This window comes from Lissotriton vulgaris, chromosome 9 (assembly GCF_964263255.1).
Source record: "Lissotriton vulgaris chromosome 9, aLisVul1.2, whole genome shotgun sequence".
NCBI classification, from domain to species: Eukaryota; Metazoa; Chordata; class Amphibia; order Caudata; family Salamandridae; genus Lissotriton; species Lissotriton vulgaris.
In genome coordinates this window covers 1,000,268,120-1,000,291,302 of record NC_141697.1, presented here as the reverse complement: position 1 = coordinate 1,000,291,302, position 23,183 = coordinate 1,000,268,120, and the positions used below count along the sequence as shown (strand labels likewise).

The window sequence follows — 23,183 nt, the reverse complement described above, 5'->3', positions numbered from 1 at the left end:
TGTTCTTTTGTCCCAAGATTAAGGTCTCTAATGTCCCCCTTTATGCACAATGTACCATATGTCATTTGCCCAAAAACCTAAAACCCTATTTAAACCAAAACACACAGAACCACCCAGACAAACTTCTAAAATATATAATCAAATTGAATCCTCACTGGAGGCAGGAACGTATTATATAAATGCTACAATGCAATTCAATTCATTTCCATCTTGCTACTGTGCCAAGTGACATTTGAAAGGTATACATCTTGTGGAAATAGCAAGGAAGGAAACTATAATAATCTTTTGATTGCTTCCTGCAAAGAATCCCTGCTGAGAAATGCAAGGAGAAAATGCTGATCAATCTAGCAGTCTTAACCATAAGGGGAACTTCACCTCTAGCTGCTTGCAATAAGTTTGACTTCTGGCTTTGCATGCAAAACGTATAATGGCCTCTGGGCTTATTCAAGGGGGAGGAACACCTTTAAAGTCAAAAGTAATAAGAATAATATTATCTTTCTGAGCTCTTCTTTTAGATTAACGAAAATGACCTCCACACCCATCTTCAATAAAGCCAATGATTTTGAACTTCTCTGTTAATTGTTTTCAAATCTCTTTTGTCAAAAAAGCTGTTGGCATCTTAGGGGCTGATTTTATTGCGGTTTGGAAGGCCTCCTAACAGCATCTACACCATCCAAATCAGATTGGAAACATGTATTTCATACCGAATTGGAAAGCTGTCTGACCGACTGATTATGATGCAAGTTAGGTGTTAGGAATATCCTAATCCGAACCCGGCAGCATTTGGAATGACCGAGCCGACTTGCACATCTCTACTGACTGTGTTTCTGAACGACTGATTACAGTGCTGGATTCAGACAGCCTTTCCGAATAGTGCCATTCAACTCAAATCACCAGTCAGAATCAGATTTTGGAGGTCCATAGCAGGCCCTCCTGCACCTGGAGCCTTTCCAATCGGGCCTGTGCGGGTACCCATTGGTCCCCCCTTACCAGCCATGCACATTGTAGCAGACACCTAGGAGGGGGCCAACCACAGGGTGCCCGATGTTCCCCAGCCACCACTTTCTTCAATGGGAGCCTATGCATTCGGTCGTAGCATAGGAATATAGGCTCCCATTGAAGTCAATGGGAGTCCGACTGGATCGTATCTGGAAGCATTCGGATGCATTGCAATTGGACAGTTGGACTCTCCATTCCCAAACCGATTCGGTCGGAATGATTTCCGAACCGCTTTGGAATCGGCCCTTAGACTCATTGACAGGGCAGCATCTTCTGATAAAATGGCATTTCATGGAGAAGGACCTGCCTTCATTACCTGGAGATGAGCCAATTGAGAAAAGAAGCTTGGTTGTGTAGAATCAGCTTGCCCTACAGCAGGCCTCATTTTTTTAGAAAGGAATGAGTTGTAAAAGATAATAAAAATTATTAATGGAATAGATTGATTAGTCAGCCTTTGTATTAAATTTCCTGTAGTTTACAGCAGATAATTTGACCTTTTAAAGTTGGCATTTCAAGCATAGGTGCAGGAGGATAATGCCAGGCTACATATTTTAGGTATCTTAAAAGATGCATTTACATCCATTGATATTAAATACAACTCATTTTCGGAATTATTTTTAACTTTTTAAACCTGTTACGAATTAAACCTGCAATGGACACCACTTTAAAAAAAAAATCAAGATCCAGGCATTTTCTGATGTTTATATCAGGTTTGTTCTAAACTTCCAATAATGTTCTAAAAGTAACCCAATTCAGTATTCTTTATTGTCATGGCAGGCAAGACTTTTATTGACAAAGCAACTGTGCTGTGTAGTGATTGCTGTTACTAGTCTGTTTCGTGGTTAGTGTTACTTTATGTGCTGTTTAAGAGACATCATATGTTTATCTTCTCCTACTTGCTCTTTCCGTAAGTTCTCAAAAGCAAAGTCATGGTGCATTTCTCGAAGTTACTCTAGAAGTCTCTATTTTTGTAACAGAATTGGGGTAAAGTTTGTTTCCACGATGTAGTGTAGAGGAAAATGTTTCACAGACTGTAAATGTGATGTAAATTGATACTTGTATAGCGCACTACTCACCCGCAAGGGTCTCAAGGCGTTTGTACGAATACCGCTGTGGAACCCATCCTGGCTTTCCCTGTGAGGCGTCCACTCCTGGGCACCCCCAAGGTGGAGGCCAGGCATTCTTAGCATTGTGGGGGCCGTTGTGGAGATTAAGCAAGCTATTGCCCAGAGTTGCAGAGTGGGACTCCATGATTGGAATAGGCACCGAGGCGAGAAGTATCAGGTCCGTGGAATTTTGAGCCCAAGACCCGCCGAGGCGGGGAATTGAACCCTGGTCCCGGGCTAGACCTCTGCATCAGGGTCTGCCACTCTAATCATTGAGCCACACTTCTCCACCTCCAGACTGGATGGTGCTAGATGCGAAGAGAGGGACGCTTTACAGGGGTTCCTGTTTTAAAGTCATGGGTCTACACTGACCGTACACTGCACCAGGAATTTTACCCTATAATATCAACTTGACTAAAGCCTCTAAACAAAGGTTGCAAAGTGCCTGTTGCTGCTACTTTACCAACGGAATTCTAAAGGGGTACAAAAAGACAAGCGCTTCTTTTTCTGAGGGTCTCAATACTGTATGGACACAGAAGAAGGATTATAAGATCTGCTTAACTTGTGAAGAAGAAAACATTCATGCAATAAATCGGATAACTGATGAGCCCTGAAGAAGTCCTTAAATAGGACGAAACGCGTTGGCTACTTTGAAGAAAAGAAAAGAAAGATTTAAAGAATAAAGAATTGTGTGAACTACTTCATTTGGTGGAACTGATTTCTTGTCTTTAATGTGTACGGATCAAATTATCAACGCAAAAGTCTGTTGTGGGAAGTTTTTTCACACCATAGGAAACTAAAAGGGTCTTGTTTCCTTTCCTTTGATCATCGCACCATATGCTAAAAAAAATCCCACAATATAAATAAGTGTCGTGTTATATCCTAGACCCTTTTCTGTAAATCATTCTTCTATTTTTGTAACAGAATTGGGGTAAAGTTTGTTTCCACAATGTAGTGTTGAGGAAAATGTTTCACAGACTCTCCTTCAGATCATAAAGACCAGTGAGTTGCAGGTGCTGGCATCATGCCTGATAATTTGCATTATGAGCGAGTGACCAAACTACTGAGGGGCATATTTACAAGCCACTTGCTCCCCCAGTGTCCCATAATATCCTGGGTGTGATATTCAAGATCCAGTGAACATGGCCAGGGCCAGAATCTCTTACTGGTGACAGGGTCTGTTCTCCCTAGGTCTCTTTTTTTCCCTAGCACACTGGGGGTTTGTACTAAAAGTTTTAAGTTATCAACTAGCGACAGGAAGTTTGACTTCTTGGGATGTAATTTTGTCTTCTAAGGCAGATCTTAGTGTTAGTCGCCTCCTCACTTCCTAGAAGATTTATCAGGAATTAAATGAACATTTAAACTTCGTGGGAATCACTTAAATGCACAGATGTTTTTTTTCTCTGCAGCCAGTGCACAAAAGTTTAAATAAAACCTCAAACAACATTTAAATATATAGGGGCAGATTTACAAGACGGTGCTACACTGTCGCATCCCAGGTCCTTTAGCTGCACCACACTGCTGCACTTTCAAATCAGAGGACTGCAACATATTTACAATGATTGGTTGCATTCCTGTGCTCTCCCCTGCGCTGGAGCACAAGTAGCTGCCATGCACCAGAGAAGGCACCGTTACACCATGGTGCAAGGATGCCTGCGTCATGGGGAGATTGTTTTTGTACAGCAAGAGGCACCTTTCTGCACAAAAACAATCACTACAGGCATTTTCTTCTTTCAATGCGTGCTGTAGAATGTAGCACACATTGAAAGAGGAAAACATTTCTCATTGTTGTGCATAGACTGACGCATTTCCATGTTTACGAACCATCGTAAATCTGAAAATGTGTCTGGCTCTATGGGTGTTGCGTGCGAACACCCCCAGCAACACCCATTGAACGCCCCTTTCACACAAAATGCTGCTTGTAAAGGGGCCGTATTTACAAGAACAGGAAGAGCCATGCAGGGTGGCTTTTCCTGTCCTTGTAAATATGGGGCAGAGAAATGCGCTGCCAGTACTGGCAGCTCAAGGGGCTTGTAAATCTGCCCCAGAATTTGTACCAGTAAAAAAAAAATTTCAAGCACAAATTTCTCTCACCAAAAGCTTCGAAAAACTAAATTTCATCATCAATTTGCATTAACACATTCGCCGTCAGGGTCTATCATGATAGGGTAGAGGCTGTCCCAAGTACAACAGGTGCAGTGAAACCAGGACAAGAGGAAGCCATTGCACCTGAACAATGTCTATCTTTTACCATTCAACCAAAGTGGCAGGGGACCCATTTTTGTATGCCTCTATTAGACACAGCCTTAGCTGTTTTGACAGCTTTGTGTTTTCTGGAAGTAAAATATAAAAATACATATGTATATTTATAAACACAGATTTTTTGGACAACCCTCTACAAGCATTGGTCTACTCTGCTGTCATTCACACTTTGACTCTACTCATTACAATGCACAGCACAGGCAGTGAGTCAGTCCACTTCAGCCAGTCCTCTTCTCTCTGAGCGATAGCATTTTGCCATGGGTATATCCACCAAAGAGTAGCCCACTTCAGTATTAGCACTGATAGGCCAATATCTTGTTTTATGCTTTTATTTCATGTTTTTTAAATTTATTTTATGATGTATAATTTTTGTATTATTTTTTTGGCCGCCAGGTTTGCTACTTTTAGATAGCAGTGTTTTTCCTTTTTAAACTTTCAATGCCTATTTGATATGTTTGCAAAAACGACACATTTAAAAAAAAAGATCACAGGCTTGCCAAGGCCAGATTGCCTTTAGAGGTGTGTTCTTGCTTGTAAAAAAGCTCAGGTTGTATGAAAATGTCATTGCTGCTTACATATTCATAATTATTGCGAAACCTTTGTACTTACACCAACCACATAAATATTTTCTCTTCGAGGCTTGGTTTGATCAGAAAATGTTGTGTGGGAAATCTGCTGTAGCCTCTTGCCTTGCACTGCACTGGTAACATTCTCTGAGCAACTTAACTCCTTCTGTGCTCATGACAAGCTGGGCTCGTCATAACGGCTGCGCGCCGCCCACGCGAGATTAATTCCCCGCCTGTGCGGGCAAATTAATCAGTGGGGGGGTCATGACGAGCCTAGCTCATCATGAGCACAGCTCCACTGTGACTCATGATGAGCTGGGCTTGTCACGAGCACCGCGGACCCTCCCGCCCCTCCCCACAACGTGGGGTGTTACCCCCGCAGCGAATGGGTTAAATAAACTGGATAGTCATAGGTGTCTCGAGAGTCTAAACAAATACTTACCTCTCAAACATTTTACTTGAAATTAATTGGGCAGTGGACAGTCATAAGGGAAAGCTATTGGCGTTAGGTCTACTCAAGGGATGAAAATGTAAATGGGGATCTCACAATAAAAAGCATTGCAAAGATGCAAACTTGAACACAGATATCCTCACTTACAACAAAAAAAACAGTATGGTATCAGAATATTGTACCCAAAAGATCGTCTGACATAAACATTGCATAAGTGGACCTACAAATATAGCCTTAGAGCCTGACCGAGCGGGCTCTACTTGCCAGTGAAAGGCCTGCTCCAGCGTTAAAGGCCTGAGCTGAAAGCTCAGGCCTTTAACAAGGGAGCAGGCCTTTAATGACCAGTAGAGCCCGCTAGGAGGGCTCTAAGGCTATTAGAATATTCCGCCCCTAGAGGGCAGAATGTTCTAATTACTAAAAACAAAGGCCTCTATGAGCCCGAAGGGGTTTAAATCCCCTCGGGCTCGAGAGGCCTTTGTTCATAGCAGCAGCTGAGAACAAAAACAACATTGGAATGTTGCTCTGCGGGCTTCTACAAGCCAGTTGAAGCCGGGAGAACTCCATTGTATTCAATGGAGTACCCCACATTCCCATGTTCTAATAGAAACTCGACACATTATGGCGCAATATTTTTGTAAAACAATATCTTAGACACAATTTTTCTAGCAGAAAATATCTTTGCTAAACACAAACAACTTCTTAATAATATTATTGTCTGGGTAACACCTACTAAGTGAAGAAAAGAATGTGGGACCTTATTTAGGGCACTCACCAAGACACAATTTAAGTAAATTTAAAAAAAGGAATGATTAGGAAATGTGTGAGAGAAGTTAAAAGATAAATAATGCGGTTACAAGTTAATTCACACAGAATTAATTCTGGGACACAGGGATTAATTTTATGGACACAGTGTAACCCGGTAGATTTACACGCGATATTCTCTTTTCTTTGGGTATTAACACTCACATTTACTGCATGCTATGAACAGGTGGTAAATGTGAGCAGCGACGTTGGTGCAGGGTAAGCCTTTTGAGAAAGGCATTGAGAAAGTGGGAGAGGGAAGGAAAGGCAGTTGTTTTGTGGGGGGCTATTACATGCCCACAGTGTACTTTGGATGGGGTTGAGTTAGCGGCATGGAAATTGGGCTGCCATACATTGGATCCATTCCTGCACAATTTTACCTGTAGTATTTTGTGACTGGTAAAATTGCATATGCTATTTCTGCACTTGGTAAATCTGGGGGTGGGAATAGCAGACTGCTCATGATTAAGCAGAGTGGAATTCCGCATGGGAATTTCCTGCTCCTCATCTTATTTTAAGGGGTGTCTTCTAATTTATGTAATAATAATGTAAAAATATTTATAGTTGGTTCTTGAAGTTTTTTTCTAGAATTGATGTATCTGTATTGCAAATGATTGGATCTCAATTTACAAAAAAAAATCTATGTAAGCAACAGTGGGCCGTATGTATCATTCCAAATTGTGATCGTATTTGTACTCAGTGGTATGTGAGAAAGGGAAACTGCTACGCAAAATAAGGAATCGCAAAATTTGCGATTCCCTATTTTGCAATTGCATTTAAGGAATCGCAAATTGCTATTCCTTAAATGAAATTTAAGAAGCACAGAAAAAGTGAAATTTGGCCTTAAGGAATCTTAAATTACCAACAACTTTAAGTTGGTGGTAATTTGCGATTTCTCTGAAAAATGCACTTTTTTGCATTTTTCCAATGCCATGTGGCGCACATACAAGCCCTTAGGGCATGTATGTGTACCACATGTGCACACATGCACATTTCAGGGGTGCAACAGGGTGTCCTTTTGGCACCCTTGAAATTGCATTCTCAATTTGTGATTCTCTAATTGAGAATTGCATATTGAGAATGTTTTCCTATTCATTCCTATGGGCCTTTAGGCCTATAGAAATGAATGGGAGGTATTCCTTAATTGCGAATCGCAATTTGCAATTCGCAATTCGCAAGTAAGGAATATGTAGGATTCGCAAAATTATTTGCAAATCCTACATACATAGCATTTTGCGATTCTCAAATAGCTATTCGCAAAAATTCGCTATTTGAGAATCGCAAAAAAAGATTTTCATACATATGGCCCAGTGTCATTGAACACTTTACTTTTAAGTTTCCTAAAGTGGTATTACAAGGTACACGTCTCTTGAGCCTTGTCCAACCATTTTGGGATCCTATTTTTTAAAGGCACAGCAACCAAGCTTTTCCCACACTAAGAACTTCTAAAGAATATTTCTTCATTTCTATGACGCATGAGGAATATCATCATAGTCTTGGTATCACTTTTCTGGAATCAAAGTTTAATTTTCCTGATCCGTGTGTTGGCCAGATGTAAATTAAATGAGTGTATATGTGAATAAACCTGCAATAGCAGCATTTTCCTGACCTGGATATAGCACAGTTGACTACGATCCCATTAACATATATGATTTTGGTCCAGTCCATGACAAGCAGTCATTTCTGGTTAGAAGTAAATGAACTCTAGATGTACAAAACAGGGTTGTCTTTGGTAGATACAGTTATAATGCATACTTAAAACATAATTTTCTCTAGATGGCATTAAAAGATGTCACTACTCTCCTTGAAAATAGTAATGATGTTACCTTTCTCACAAGACTGAAACTCTAGCCTGCGACCATCAAGTAACACACAGCTCTCTGTCTGAGGAGTGTCCATATTTCATCAGTACATATAGAATCTAGAAGTACAGGTCCAGATGTGGCAGAAAGGTGATGTTTTGAGATCATGTAGAAACCTTGGCAGTAAAGGAAACCTGGTAACTTTGGTAATTCATTGAGAAACTAGTATGTCATCAAACGATAGTTTGTATGAACACTATTGGCCTGCCTAGGATGAGAATCAACCTTTCTAACCATCTACATTGCGGTGGCAAGAGAGTGTGTGCCTGCGGGGCAAGATTGTGAGATGGTGGAACAACGTGTGCCACACCGGTTGTGGTATGGCTACATGGACCATCTCCCTTCAGGCCATTAGGGACACTGTCTCCAGTACAGGACTTGGGTATGATCAATTAAGGAATTCTATTCTAGTTTGCTTCCTTTAAACTAATTAGACCATCATATCAAAAAACAACTATTTGTAGATTAAAAACTCAGAGCCGGGGACAGGGTCTGTGATGACCAGCAGTGAGGTGGCCATCCTTTAAAAGTATGTATGTCCTCAAAGTAGATAATTACAGGCAGTGGAGTACATTAAAAGGTGGTCCTTAGATTCCAAAGTTTGCCCTTTTCATGCACTCCTAACTTGGAGGAAAGCACATGCATCCATTTTGATCCGGGGTGTTCTACACACAATGGATTGCATATGTTGCAACATTTATAACATGGCTTCAACTATTCGGACAGCCATTTACCATATTTTCCAATCCAGATCAAGCTAACTTCTGTATCATCGTGTGTCATGTTGTCAGTCGAAGAATATCCACTCATAATGTAAGTCCTGAAGTTCATGGACTGTTACACTAATAGTAACACTGTATCAGTGATCTACTTCTAAACGTGTAAATTAAGGGAGTGTAGGTAGCAGAATCATCCAATCGACAGATGTTACTTACAGCCTTCAGGCATGGTCACACTCACCTAGCTTACACCTCTGGATAAAACCCGGCATGTGATTGGTGGTATGGTCTTAGACTGCCAGTCATGGAGACTCTTTGCTGGTTTCTGTTGAGAGAAGTAAGACATGTGAATTAGGGCCTGCTTCTCTACATGCAAAGATAAGGCATATTACAATCATACATTAACAAGCTACAACTGAACCTGGTTTCTTGCTAAGGCGTGTTTTGCAGAGCTACTTCTTTGCGTTACTTATCATCAAGGGGACGTTTCTTGGGTGGTAAATGGGCATTCTCATGCACCACTCATGTTTGTTTACTCAAAACCATATCTACTAACAATAGTAGACAGGGTTTTGCATTAAAAATGTATGCCACTTTAAAGCAGGCATTAAAAGGAGAAATGTTTTAATTTCTCCTTTCTTTTCCGACTTTGCATGTGTGCTCCACAGTGCAGTACACATACAAAGTATGAAAAGTGTAAAAAGTTGCCTAGGCATAGTATTTTATTCTGAAAGGGAACCCTTCCAGCACAGCACCTATGCTAGACTCGCCCACACACCCTTGCACCATGACTCAAAGGGGTGTGTGTGGCACTCTGCAGTAAAATTCTGCACCACACTAGGGAGGGGAGGAGAGTGCCTTTACACTATAGATATGTCGCTCTGCTGCTCTCTCCGATCACGCGACATAGCACAGCATTTTTTGCTGCTGCACTGCATTAGGTGACACTTTGATAAATATTGCCCAAATTGTCTTGGGTGAAAATATTGTGATGTAGTGCTACCACATCAATCAAAATTGGGTAGTAATTCATGGTACCAGTGACTCAGGAGTCATATTAATATAAACAGCCTAACATCTAGAGCTAATCAGTTCAAATACATAACTCCCATTTTGAGAGAACGTCTTTGACTCCGGCTTCAGTTAGATTTTGCATCAAAAATACTAACTTGATGAACAAATATTGGCAAAGCCAATAGGTCTCACCTATACAAGAGATACTTGCTTTGCCAATATGTTTTAGTCATGTCCTACCCCAGGATGGCTGCTTTTCAGCATGGCTAAAAGTTAGTGGGGTAAAGGAGACTGGCATGGGGTGTTGTAAAGTGGAGTAGAGTGGATTGTTATAGTGTGGCTAGCGTAGCATAGAGTGGTGTAGAGTAGAGTTGAATTGCGTGGAGTGGGTGTGAAGTTGAGTGACATGGGGTGGAATGGGGTTTTGAAAAGCAGAGTGGAGTGACATAGAGGGTGTTGCAGAGAGTGGAGTAGAGTGTTGTAGAATAGAGTGGTGTAGAGAGCAGAGTAGATTACGGAAGTGTGCAATGGCTTAGAGTTCAGTAGTGTAGGAGAGTGGAATTGTATAGAGTGGAGGAGAGTATTGTAGAGTGAAGTGACATAAAGGAGAGTGAAGTGACTTTGAGTAAAGTGACATAGAGTGTAGTGGAGTGGCTTAGAGTGGAGTAGTGAAGCGTAGTCGTGTGTCATAGACTAGAGTGGAGTAAAGTGGCATGAAGTAGTACAGAGGGAGTTGTTTAAAGCGTCGTAGAGTGGTGTAGTGGTGCTGAGTGACATAGAGTGGAGTAGAGTGATTTAGAGTGTAGGCCTGGGCGGAATTTGCGGAAAATTGGGAATTTCACATTCCGCGGAGAACACGGAATTGCCAAAAATTCCACGATCATGGGCCTTACATGAATTTTTTGCTTGTTTGCGCTTCCAAAATGTGTGTTCGCAAGATATTTCTCCCCGAGCATGCAAACAGCGTTCGCAAACAGGAAAAAAACATCGCGAACAGACCGAACAAGCAATTCCGCGTGTTCTCAGAATCTTTGCGTGCTCGCAGAGATTTTCTACCGTTTTGCGGAGCTTTGCGAAGAGCGACTACGCACATTTCGCCCACTTCTAAGTGGAGTGTCAGAGAGTGGAGTGGAGTGTCAGAGTGTAGTAGAGTTTAATGGTATAGAGCATCATAGAGTACAGTATCGTAGTGTCATAGAGTGTAGTGAAATGGCCATGATTGAACTGGTGTAAAGTACAGCGGTTCAGAGTAGATTGGCGTAGAGTGGACTGGTTATGAGTATAGTGGTGTAGAGTGCTTTGGTGTATAATGCAAAGACGTAGAGTAGAGTGACGTAGAGTGCAATGGTGCAGAATGCCATAGACTAGATTGTTTCAGAGTAGAGTGAAATGACGCTGAGTGGGGTGGTGCAGGGTAGAGTGGAGTAGTGCAGGGTAGAGGGAAGACAGGTAGAGTTGAGTGGCGTAGAGTACACTGGCGTAGAGTACAGTGCTATGGAGTGTGTTGGTGTGGAGTGCAGCAGAGCAGAATAGATTATAGTGGCCAGTGGTGACATAGAGTATAGTGGCACAGAGTGCAGGTGGGGGCGTAGAGTTGACTGGATCAGAGTAGTGTGCAGTGGCACAGAGTAGAGTGCCATCAGGTGTAGTGGCGAATAGTAAAGTGGCACAGAGTAAAATTACACATAGTAGGCTAGAGTGGCGTAGAGTGCAGTGAAGTAGAGTGCAATAGTGTAAAGTGGCATAGCTGCAGTAGTTTAGAATGCAGTGGTGTAGAGTATAGTGGTTTTGAGTTCAGTGGTGGAGACTGCAGTCTTGCAGAGTAAAGTGTCATAGAGTGCAGTGGCTCAGAGTGCAGTCTCACAGAAAAGAGTGAGAACTTAAGACAAAATCCTAAACGTACTACTTTTGGTATTCACAGAAGTTAGGATTTTGTCTTAAGTTTGTCTTAAGACAGACTTAAGACAGACTTAAGTTAGGATGTTGTCCTAAGTTTGTCTTAAGTCTGTCTTAAGTTTGTCTTAAGACAAAATCCTAACTTCTGTGAATACCAAAAGTAGTAAGTTTAGGATTTTGTCTTAAGTTAGCTCTGTGAATCGGGCACATGGAGAGTGGCACTGAGTAGAATGGAGTAGCATAGAGTGAAGTGACAGAGTGCAATGGTGTAAAAGTGGCATAACATGCAGTGGCGCAGACTAGAGTATAGTGGCGTAAAGTAAAGTGGTGCAAAGTATTTGGAACAGAGTGCAGTGACATACAGTGCATTTGTTTTGAGTAAAGTGGTGTTCAGTGTATTGGCGTAGACTGTAGTGGTTTGAAGTAGAGAGGTACACAGCGCAGTGGCGAAGATTAGAGTGGTGCAGAGTAGAGTGTTGTTGAGTGGAACAGCATATAGTGCAGGGGAGCAGAGTGTAGTAGAGTGGCATAGATTAGATTGTTTCAGAGTACAGTGAAGTGGTATATAGTGGAGTTTTACAGGGTAGAGTGGAATGGCGTTAAGTAGTGGTGTAGAGCACAGTCGTATAGAGTAGAGTGGTGCAGTGTAGAGTAGAGTGTGAGGAGTGCAGTGGCACAGAGTGGAGTAAAGTGGCGTAGAGTGCAGTGGATTAGAGTAGAGTGTTGCAGAGTAGAGTGAAGGGGTGCAGGGTAGAGTGAAGTGGCATAGAGTAGTAGTGTAAAATGTATTGGCATAGAGTGCAGTGCTTTAGAGTGCAATGTTGCAGAGTAGAGTGGCATAGAGTGGAGTAACATAGAGTCAAGTGGCTTAGAGTGGAGTGGTGACTGGTAAAGTAGGGTAGAGCACACTGGTATAGAGTAGCGTGGTGCAGAGTAGAGTAGAAAGGCTTAGAGTGAAGTATTATAGAGAGCAGTGTCATAAAAAGCAGTGGGGCACAGTAGATTCGAATGACGAAAAATGTAGTGGTGTAGAGTGTTGTGGCGCAGAGTGCATTGGCGTAAAGTAGAGTGGTGCAGTGTAGAGTGGTGCAGAGGCAGAGAGTAGAGTGATGCAGAGTTCAGTGGCACACTGTACAGTGGTGTAGAGTTCAGCAACGTAAAGTCCATTGATGTAGAGTGCAATGGCATTGAGTGGTGCAAAATAAAGTGACGTACAGTACAATAATGTAGAGTGGTGTACAGTGCAGTGCCTTACAGAAGAGTGTTGCAGGGTAGACTGTTGAGTATTAGGGATGGCTAATACCAAGCCTGCATAGTGCTAGTTCCATCAAATGCCACTTTATTTCATCCACCTCATGTATATTAATGATGTAGGTTGCAATTTGCGACCCCCTAGGAATAGCACAAATCACAGGGATGGTGGCCTGCTGGGGTCAGCAGACCACCACGTCCGTGATTTCTTTTAAATAAAGCAATTTTATTTCCGTAATCAGCCCGTTTTCCGAAAAGGGAAACTGGATGCTTTACAAAAGAGAAAATTAAAACTTTTCCTTTCATTTTCTAAGAGCAGGCAATGCACTTGCATTTACAGACATTCACAAAGAGGAAGGTCTCCTTTCCCATTTGAGAGTTGGTTACCACCTACTTGAAGTAGGAGGTAAAATGCAATTGTTTTGCGACCACATTTCAGTCGAAAAACATTCAATCACACAGATGCGATTTGGTAATAGGAAGGGACGCCCTCAAAACGCCCCTTTCTAATAGCCAATCGCAAACCTATTTTGCAATTCGGTAACAGGTTACCGAATTGCAAAATAGGGTTTGCTGCATCAGAAAAGCATTATTTTGCGTTCGCAAACGGCTGATTCAACGAATCAAAGGCAAAAAAAATGCTTGATGCATCTGGCCCTATATTTGTTTTTTAATACCTTTTTTACCTTAATGAGCCATTGATTACAAAATCGAAAATAATCTATTATTCACCAAACCTAGACTTTCCTGATACAAACAACATTAAAACAATACAATCATCAAAAACCACCAACACTAAAATCATGTTTCCATGTCCTCCACTATCCCACTTAGATATCTTCTGTAAAGATCTAAATACACTGAATGTAGGCTTTTCTAAGACAGTGAAAGTTTGACCTTCCTGCAACTTCAACTAATTAGAAATGCTTCTTTACAATTTATAAACAATATTCTATTTGGCATAGTCATTTATGAACCTGAAAGTAGCTATCAACAGGTAATTAAAATTTTAATTTGAACAGCTGCCAACTTTGTCTCTGATGGCTCCAGGTGCTCCAAGTGTATGCACGTGGGATTAGTTTGTTCTAGGTTTCATAATTTGGCAACTTTGAATAAACTGTGAATTCCATTTTCTAAAGAATATTTTCCTAAGCTACGTCTTCTAATTCTTTGCAAGGCAGCACATGCATGTAATAGATGGGAAACAAATACAATGGTAATGGTTCACTATTACCGCACGCTGTACAGTTCCCACAGTAGCAAAGTGTTTGCTCCTAGGAAGTAGCGGCTGACAGGGTATGAGGATGGGGGGCCAGGGGAAGAGGGGATAGGGGGGGGGGCATAAATACCATTTACCCCTTCTCTCCTCACTTCTCCGGAGTCCGGGAACCAGGAAGCACCAGGCTCCCCATAGCCAATCAGTTGTGATTGGTCTGAGTACCATGGATTGGTGCTCAGATGGGGACTGGGGGCCTGGGCATGTGCCCCATCAGGCTGTGTAATGCAGCCTGGCGGAGAACATGCTAAGTGCATAGGACTACCCAGTCCCAGTTGGCTGGCCGAACAGTCATGTGCATTTAGTGTGCACAAACCACTCCTCCCCCATGCCTACAAGCCCTGTTCCACCCTAACCCCATCACAAACCTGCAAAAAATATAAGGATAATAACTACGTTATTATAATTTAATTTTTTTATTTTTCCTGCTCAGAGAACAGTTGGGCGACGCTCCTCCGCCTTAGCGGAGGTGTTGCCCCTGCTCCTAGGACCAATCGTTTAAAAGTTATTCACAAACTGAAAAGATATAGATTGAGCCTCAAACAAAAACCCACAGACGCAAAACAAGAAGAGTTTGTAGGCAGGGTAAAACAAGACAAAACAGACACACATGCAGGGGTCAGGACAAGACAACAAACAAAGAGGAAGCAATAACTTGCATAAACACTGGTACTTTTATCTCCTCTAATGATGTTAACTTGATTTTTAATTTATCTGATTATACCCTGAATGAAGTTGAAATCAATGTACTAAATAGGGGGTTGGGTTTTTGCTCTACCAACTATTGTAAACTCTCTGATATTCATATTGACCTCTTTATGTTCCTGAGAACTCTTAAACTCAAAAGCTTTTTTGCCTTGAATCCACAGAAGGTTTATGATGTCAATAAAAGTGTGGAGCTATCAGATAAGACCATTTTAGATGGCAAAGATATTTATTGTTTTCTCTCTCTTGACAATGATTTTAACCTCAATATGAAAGAATCCTTGAGCGACTTAGTAATTCAACCAGATGTAGGCTTTGATAGGTAAACCTAGACGTAATCTAAGTTTATCCCATATACTATACAGTTTGATGGGATTGAACTTTTCATGAAAAGGGTCGTGGCAGATCTTTATGATTTGGAAGATAGAACTAGGTCTTCTAAAGTATATAAGGCCCAAACTAGTAACCTCACTAAAGAAGAGTATATTGCGGTACAAGGTGTAAAATCTAATAAACTATGAATTATTCATGAGGCTGACGAAGGAGGAAATGTTGTTGTTATGAACCATTCCCAATATTATCTGGAGATGATGCAGCAACTTAATAATAGGACTGCTATAAAATGCTAGAACGTAATCCCACTTTAATGTTCAAATTAAAAATTAACATTCGACTGGAATATTGGCAAGAGATATGCGTACTGACAGATCTGGAATTTAAATATTTGAGAGTTTATTCCCCTACACACCCCTGCTTATTCTTGCTCCTGAAGATATTAAAGAGAAGGCCTTTCCACCAAGGCACCCAATTATTTCTGGTATCGGCTCTCGGAAAAAGCACTTTTTAGAATTTGTTGATGTGTTTCTCAAGCCATTTCTTATCAAACTACTCTCATTTTTACGAGACACAACTGACACATTGAGTAAGTTTGAGGATGTAACATGGGACCCAGAAATTAAGATGTTTGTAACCTAAGACCCACGTGGAGGGATTGTATTCATGGATTTTGATTTAAGAGCTTTAGAATATTTATCAATCAGATGTGCCAACTTATGTGAGCATTTAAAGATGCTTTTGGAAATGGTAGATTTGATGTAGAGTAAAATTTCTTTCCTTTATGATGGACAGTGGTACCAACAGCTTCAAGTTTCGGCCATGGGGTCCAGGTTTGTATCCTCTTATGCCAATCTTTTTAAGGGTTGGTTTGAAAGGGTTCATGCTTGGTCCTCAAAGGCATCTGATTGGACTGGACATATCCATTTTTGGGGGTGCTAAATACATGATTATATAGTGATCTGGACGGGGTCTCAACCACAGATGGAAAGTTATTTTGAATACCTGAACAGCAACAACTGGAATGTTAGGTTTACTATGAACCATAATAAAACTAGGAATAACTTCCTTGACTTTACATTTTTGACAATCAAATATAGAGCACGGTATTTCGCAAGCCTATAGCTTGTAAGAGTAAGTGTTAACAAGTAGTACAGCACCCCTCTAGCACTATCAAATATATACTGGTTGGCGAGATGTTGCACATTAGGGAAGATGGAGAATGTGATCATAACCTTGAGCTAATTTCAGCTAGGATGATACAAAGAGGTTACAACACTAAACATCTGAAAAACACTCAGAAGAGAGTAAATAACTGCAAAAGGAATGCTCTCCTACTAAACCAACACAGAAAAAAGACAAGTCTCAGAAATAGTTGGAATGTATTATCACTCACAATTCTTTGAGCCATCGGATATGGCATATTTAGAAAAAACATAGGGCATACTAGCTGGTGTTCCTTGTTTGGAACCTGTGCTATGAAAGAAACCCACAATCACCAACAGGAGAGATCAAGGGTATTGTGAGCCCTAGTTGCATGCCCCGAGTTAAGAGTAAAGATATGTTGAAATGGCTGCCACAGCAACTCAAGATTTTTTCTACATGCATTACGTGCTCTGTATGCCAATATGGCTTTACCAAAACTACTATGTTCAAATTCAACACATCATGCAACTATAAGATTAACACATTGCTAAATTGTTGGATGACTTTTGTTGTGTATGCCATTATAAATACTTGTGGAAAAGTGTACATAGGCAGTACAACCAGAGACTTGAGAATCAGGATACGTGAACATGTCAGGGCCACTCGTGGTAGAGATGCTGTCTATCCCTTGTAATCTCATGTTTCTGATAGAGACATTAAAAGCCCTTTTAAATTCAATGAGATTGATTTGTTAACAGCAGGTGGTCATGGTGATGATAGGGAACGCGCACCAAGGCAATGTGAGGCGAAATAGATATCTCACCTCCGAACAGTTGAGTTTGGTTTGAATAAGGAAAATTAATTCCATCATTTCCTTCGACCTTCAGGGGAATACAATGCAGTTAAAAAATATTTTGTGTGGGTGCTTAGATATTTCAATGAGATTATAATAGGAATGCACTTTGATTAATTTTTTTAACCATTTATAAAATACTGTTTGGGCTTGATGGGCCTGATGAATTATGGTATCGCTCTTTAAGGGCGGTCATTGTTTCATGTCTAAAGTGATCATGTACTCACAAGTGTCTTGTTGTTCCACGTAACCATTTCTACACATAGCACAATATAATCATATTTACTGACCCTCAACATCAGGCTTACAAATCACCTTTTGGTTTTGGTATGTAGAACTTGTGTGCTCTAGATAGAGACAATTTGTTTATTTTTCTGACTTTAATATGATGTGAGGACTACTGCAAAAAGGCTGATACTTCTCCTGTTGCTGGTTTGATAGTTGGGGTGTGCATGCATTTGTTGCGGGCAACCTTCCTGTAACTAATATTATACAATCAAGATTTTTCGACTATCGGTGTTAGAGATGACAATTACGTTTTGCTTTTGGCATGTGGGACTCAGTTGCCCAGTTTATGGCACTGTTTATTCTTTCTTTTTTTCTGTTTAAACATTACAATGTCTACTGAAAAATGGCCGATGCTACTCCTGTCGCTGTTTTTTGGTTGCTAGGATGCGTATGCACGCGTGTTATATTTGCCCAGGAAATCAATGTTCCAGCTGACAACACATTCAAGTAGGAGAACTGTTCTTAAGTATTGCCAAGCGAGGTACTGGTTTGTTAGTTATATGTATGGATAGCCTTTCACCTCTTCTCAACCTGGCCAAGACCACTACAAGGTGGCCAACTTGTTTTTGCAGGTTTTGGGATTGACCTGTTTTGAAATCACAGGTGAGATCCATACTGATCGAATCTGACCAGTATTTAAATGATTTCCTTACTCTTGTTCGCTCTTTGTGCTATAATACATGAGTGTTTTCATGAAATGATTTGAGTTGGAATGTATGGAGGTAAGAGATGGTAGTGTTTAATGTTTTGACCGGGATGTGATGATTGTAACTAGTATTTTTCTCAACTTACCGGATAATGTTGGTTTGATGTTGCACAAAGTAGCACACGTGCATTGCTTCACGTACCCGAGACATAAGTGGAAGGGCCAGATTGCTGCTGCATGGTGAAGTAAACATGTAATTGCCTTGAATTCTACCACTGCAAATGCGTCTAGAGCTTTGATTGACTGTGATGGCATGTTTACAACTTTCAACAGCGAGACAAGCGTGTAAGGGTTTTCCATACTCTAACTGTAAATGCTTGAAGGGTTTGAAACTGCGGGATTCAACGGCACGCTTACAATTGATGGTGTAGTTTCACTTATTGTTACATATATAATGAGGGGGCTTGCTGAATTGTATGGTGTAGTGGTTGATATGGACGAATGGAGTGAATGTGATGTCTTGTAGGCTCATGGGTCATGACGTCAATTTATTGATGATTGGAGAAAATGGGGTTTGTGCTAGTAATTTAGGAGGTGTATTTGATGTTTGTATTATTTTTAGTTAATGTTGTTCTTCTTTAGGGAATATGATAGTTACATTATATATGTTTATGTCTTATTTTTCTAGTGCAAAAAGAACAATTGATGGGCAGAATGCAGAACTATGTTATACATTCACCCCAGTACAGAGATCTGGCCCTAAATCTATAATTTTTTTGCTCACCATACCATTTCAGTTTAAACCCAGCCATATGCAAATCAGTCTTGAATCTGTGCCCAATGAGAACAGTCCAGACCGAACTGCCAGGCCAGGTCCTCCCTGGACTGGAAACAAGCATCCTAGGACCGGTTTCAGGGTTACATCCCTCATCAGCCAGAACAGCTTGAAGCCAGTGGAACAGTAAGCCTGGGACCCACATCTGGGCTTACCCGGTGCACTTAGGGTGTTGCTTTTCACTCCTATACTAGGTCTTCTACAAAAGCATAGCAAACAATATACTTTTCCAGGGATTTGACAAAAGAGCAGACTTAACAGGTTGGTTTTGTTTTATTATTTATATTCCACAGGATGCATCAAAACCCATGCCTGGGCGCACAAAGGCTGCATTTATTGTTCTGGGGATGCTGGGCTGCTGAACTCACTTCTGGAAAGGAAATGTCTCTTCTCCAGGAGGCCCATACATCTGCTCCCTGGTTTACTGCAGAGAAGCAAATGGCCAGTTACAGTTTAGTGTCCTTTGAAATGTAAATCAGGCCTGGGAATATGTTTTCCTGACACATCCATATTGACACCCTCAGAAAGCTGTTACATTCCGTAAATTACCCGCAACTAGCTCTCTTTGTTGTTTTAAGCAGGATCACATGCAGAGAGATATTCAGAAAATTTCGATTTTGATACATATGTGCTTGCTGTTCCCCCAGTATATTTAAATAATTTTTTACTTTTTTAAACCATGTTTTACAATCAGTCACTGCCAACGCCAATACCTTGGTGCTTGCATTATAAGGGCAAGCCCCTTTTCCTTGAATGTTTTCTAAAGCAATTGTAAAACATTGGTGACATCTACAGCTAGCTTTGCTGATTTTTTTTATTTGCTTATGATAGCATATTATTATCCGACCAGCGCTCCATAGCGGTCAGCTTCAATTTGCGACCAGTGACTGCCATTGGCTCTTTTTGGTTTTTGGTACTATTGCTACTTAAAATTTTTAAAAAGCATCTCTTCAGTTCCCCTTATTGGACGTTTGCTATTTTGATGCTATTTTGTTTATAAAATTTGACTACTTTTTTCTAATTCAATTTGTTTTTAATTTTTTACATTTTGACTTTATTACTGTTTTGGTACTGCATGAATATTTGACACATTGTCCTAAGTGAAGCCTGTCTGACCTGTGCCTTAGCTACCAGTGGGGTTAAGAACAGGTTCATTAGGTGACTTTTGGGGTTGACCCTGACAAGTGTTGTAATTATTCCTTGAGATGGGTAATCACCCACCCCAAATATTAATCCAATTTATTGCAGGATCCAGAATCCAAAACTCATTTAGTTTTTTGTTCTTGCACTTGAAAAAGTTATCTTGTTTTCCCTATCATGAAGAAAGGTTCCTGTTGGGCCTAAAATAGGTTATGCATGGATTGTGGCATCTGCATGGAACACTCAATTAGTATATGATACTGATGGAGCTAGGTTTCTCCATCCTCCACATGGTTTAGGTATGTAAAATCCATAAAGGTTGGTTGGATCTCAGGATTACAGGAAACTCTCAAATGTTTCCACCCTAAGTTCCGTATGGTTGCTCCCCTTCGGTTCTTTCCACTTCTTGCACCTCATCATCGGGCAGTCATAACAGTAGTCAAATAAAGATTTTGCAATGACCGTGGTCTCTGACTTCTGTTTAGTTTAAGACATGTAGGGCCAGCAATGACAGACATGTTAAATGAGTGTGGCCCTCCCAAACAGGAATACTCCTTTCTGCTGGAGGGCAGCAGGGAAGGAAAATGCTACTTGCCAGTATGCAGCTGTTCTTGGCATGTAGGGCTGCAGAACCACACACTATTGCATTAGATCACCATCTGGTGGTGGGCCCAGATGATTACACTTTGTTGTTGTCTTGGAAGAGTCTTTGTCTGTTGGATGACTCCTCCCTTAGATCGTAGTGCGCATGGGCATCGACTCGATCTTCAGATTGTTTTCGCCATTGGGCAAATGATGGAGTTGTATGAGTACAGATAAAGATGACCATGTGTTGTGTATCTAAATAAGATAATACTGGAACAGATACAGGTAGCCGGGGAGGCGGGTGGGCGTGTGTTGTTCTGCGGCCCTACATGCCAAGAACAGATGCATACTGGTAAGTAGCATTTTCCGTTCGAGGCATATGGGCTGCAGTCCACACACTATTGCATAGATTGCACAGCAGTTTCTCCCTTAGCGGCGACAACCCACATCTGTTGCAGTAGTTTGAAATAATGTTTTGAGTACAGCCTGGCCCATACTTGCTTGTGGTTTTGCCTGCACATCTACACAGTAGTGTTTTATAAAAGTGTGAGGAGTAGACCATGTAGCTGCTCTACAGATGTCATCTAATGGTATATTTCCTAGGAATGCCATTGATGCCCCTAACTTACGGGTAGAATGAGCCCTAGGGGGAATGGATAGAGTGCGTTTTGCTTTTTGGTAACAAATTTGAATGCACTTAACAATCCATCTTGCAATGCCTGATTTTGAAGTAGGATTGTCCTTATGTGGAGGAGAAAAAGACACAAACAGTTGTTTAGTTTTACGAAATTTTTTTGTCCTATCAATGTAGTAGAGAAGCGCTCTTTGTACATCTAATGTATGTAGAGCTCTTTCTAAAACTGTTTGCGGTTTGGGAAAAAATACTGGCAACTCAATAGATTAGGTTGAGGTGAAAAGGCGAAATGACCTTTGGCAGAAACTTTGGATTTGTTTTAAGAACCACTTTATTGTGATCAGCTGTGGTGGCTGTTCGGCTCTCCAAACCTGTGCAATGTTATGTTTAGCTACCATTTACCCCATGGTCATCAGAATTTGGTCCATGCAGGTGAGGTCAGTATATTCCCATGTAGTTAAACGACACCACTTTGGGTAGATCTCAACATCACTCTAACAAACATTATTCAGACAGACCACCACCGATTCCCAGTACCACTGTATGTCTGCACCGCTCCATATCATGTGGTAGAAGGAGTCTGTTTGACCACATTTCCTAAAACACAATGTTGTGGTTGCCCTGCCCATTCTCACAAGGGTAGTACATGCATATTAGCACTTGTGCAGTCTCTTTAGCCGCATCAGATGAAATCTAGATATTATGACCACCTCCTATGGGGTTCCTAAAGCCTGAGGCTACTCATCATCTTCAAGGCCCCCAAAGTCGCACTCCTAGTGTTCTCTCAAATGAGTCAGTGTCAGGTGAGTTGGTCATTAGCTAGCAGTATGCAAGGGAATCTGCCTTTTCTTTGGCATATAGTCAGTCAATAATCTATCCTCAAGTGGATCTGTCTCTGGAAACTTCCCCCCTGCAATGCCTTCTGTAGTGTATGGCTGATCTTCAGATATCTATAGACCTTTGCAGGTGCTAGTTAATATTCAAATTGTAAGTCAGCTAATGGAATAAGTCCACCCCATGTCCATAGGTCTCCCACCCTTGAAATACCAATGCCACCCTTGAAATACCAATGGGGTCCCATTTGTGAAATACTGAATGTATCCCCAAGGTGCCCAGTAGTGCGATGTCTCATAGAGTGGCCTTTGCGATCCTGTTTGCCAGCCCAGGGTATGCAATGTTTTATGCCAAAGTGTGAGGGGGACCGCTGTTGGACCTGGGAAGGATGTGCAATGTGCTTCTTCATAGATGACTTAGAGACAACCCCCCAGCCTCATGACCTGCTAATCCATATGGTAATTTGGTTCTGAGTCAGGGAGATGGACCCAGTGATTGATGGTTTTGAATTACGCTGCCAAATAATATTTATTTATGTCTGTTAGGGCTATACCTCTATCGTACCAGCCCCTTGTCAGGGTTTTTGCTGCTATTCTCGCAGGTCCCCAATCTCAGAGCAATATTTGAGTTTCTCGATCGATGGCTGAAAATAAGATGTCTGGACCAGGTAGGGTGTATTCTGGAGGGAATAGAGAAAATGAGGAAGTGACTCATTTTATATAAAGCAGCCATTCCCAAATGCTGAACATCCCTCTGCATTTGTGCCAATAGGGGCCCTAGCTTGTGAGTGTAGCAAGCATGCGGATCAACAGTGATATAGATTCCTGAATAAAGGAACCCCTCTGCAACAATTTGAGTGGCACAATCACTAGCCAAATGCGGTGCACGTCCATGTAAGAGATAGATCAGGGATTTACTACAATTGATGGTATATCCAGAGTATTGATGAAAAAGAGTGAATATATGCATAATTCTATCTAG

General features: G+C 41.2%; 1 protein-coding gene across 1 annotated transcript in view; it reads right to left on the bottom strand.

Annotated features, from left to right (window-relative positions):
- The window catches only part of LOC147692703 (leucine-rich repeat and fibronectin type III domain-containing protein 1-like), a 724,644-nt gene that overhangs the window by 311,280 nt on the left and 390,181 nt on the right, over positions 1 to 23,183 (bottom strand). Inside the window, exon 3 of the mRNA XM_086938876.1 lies at positions 9,008 to 9,091. The gene's annotated coding sequence lies outside the window, so the exon portion shown is untranslated. The remainder of the gene's footprint in view (positions 1 to 9,007; positions 9,092 to 23,183) is intronic.